This window comes from Morus notabilis, unplaced genomic scaffold (genome assembly GCF_000414095.1).
Source record: "Morus notabilis unplaced genomic scaffold, ASM41409v2 Scaffold951, whole genome shotgun sequence".
In the NCBI taxonomy this organism is placed as follows: domain Eukaryota; kingdom Viridiplantae; phylum Streptophyta; class Magnoliopsida; order Rosales; family Moraceae; genus Morus; species Morus notabilis.
In genome coordinates, this window is record NW_010367036.1 from 381,189 (window position 1) to 382,862 (window position 1,674).

Below are 1,674 nucleotides of genomic sequence, written 5' to 3' on the forward strand. Positions count from 1 at the left end.
AAAAAAAAAGTGTTGGTGACCAAAAAGTAAGGCAAATAACAAGCATTCAGGTTGAAAAGAGAAATTAATTCACACGATACAAACGTACGTTACGAACGTCAAGAATTTTATGCGAATATAATGGATACATGAAGGACTTTTGTAAATTCTCCATCTGTTTCCTCTCTGGTGAAGGCGATAAATGGCCTTACCTTGGTAGTATCGGTGAAATTGGTACCGAATGTGGAGCTTCCGTCAATTGTTCACAATCACTCGAGCAGTTGAAGCATTTCTCATCAACTCCATAAGAGGAGTCCGCCGTAGGTTGGGCTGCTTATGTGAAGGGGAGTCCACCGGGAAGAGGAGTGGAAATCGAAAGAAAAGAGGGGAGAAAAACTAGAAAGGCTGAGGAGATGCTTTGCAAACTCATGCGAGAAACGCACAAAGAAAGGCTGGAGATTCTCTAACCAAGGGAGAAATGGTTGGTAGAGTGGGTGGGGGTCATTACTCAGAAAGAGCACATAGAAACACTGTGCTCTGATTTGAGAACGGGCTGAATCATGGCCCTCCCTGATTTTAGAATAAGGATCCAAAGTGATCCCAAAAGTAACTTTTGACTCTAGGTTAGTTGCGTGATTTTGGGTCTCCACACGTGGATTCTCCCACATGACCTAGAATCCTGATTCGGAATACAACTTCCAAACGACACCTTAATGTATTCCTAAATCTTTTTTTTTTTGTAATTCTTTTAAGTTTTTTTTTCTCCAAGCAAAATATATTTATGACGATCATGCAAACAGAAGTGACTCGCATAATAATGACAGTAGGAGAAAAATCAAGGTTGGACTAAAGAAATTATGAAAAAAAACCAAAAAACATGTATTTCTAAATATGTACACATATATATACACATTATATTTACGAAATGCCTATATGTTAATATAATTTTGATAAAAAAAATTTAAACTCTATAAATAAATTCTGACTCTGTTATTGATACCTCCTGATGACATCTTATAAAATGCATATGATCACATAAACTAATTTGCCATTTCAAAAAGCTCATGTCTAAATGATTTTTTAAAGGTTTAGTTGTTCTTATTTAAAAAATAAAGAAAGACGGTAAATTGGCTGAAGGAAAGTGAATAATTTAAAAAATATTGTTTGAGCACGAAATTAACAAAGTATCCTTTAGGTTAAATTAAAGAACAAAAAATATCATTTTGGTACCTAATGTTATAGTGAAATATGTGTATCGTATCTTATGTTTTTTATAATATTAAGTAAGATAGGTACTTCGGCATTTTAAAATTTTTTTTGAGTACCATGTGGCAGTTTTTTAGGACATAAAATGATAAATTTACTCTTATTAATAATTTCTCATTTGGTTGATTGGCTTGAAATTCGCTTGTAATACCGTTTATTAGTATGTAATTAGCTTGCAATAATTTTCCATTTTGTTAAAAAGCTTGTAATTTTCTAGTTAGTCAACTAAATTGTTACTATTGTACTTCCGTTTAGTTGGTGTATTCGTATCATGATTTGAATTATAGTTCGTGATTCGCTACAGTATTTTTTTCACAAAAAACACACGTAAATCGAAAATGATTTTGAATTATGATTATGAATTAATGAATCAAACATTCATGCGAATCACAAAGATCCATCCCTTCCTTAGTGAATTATATCTAAGAA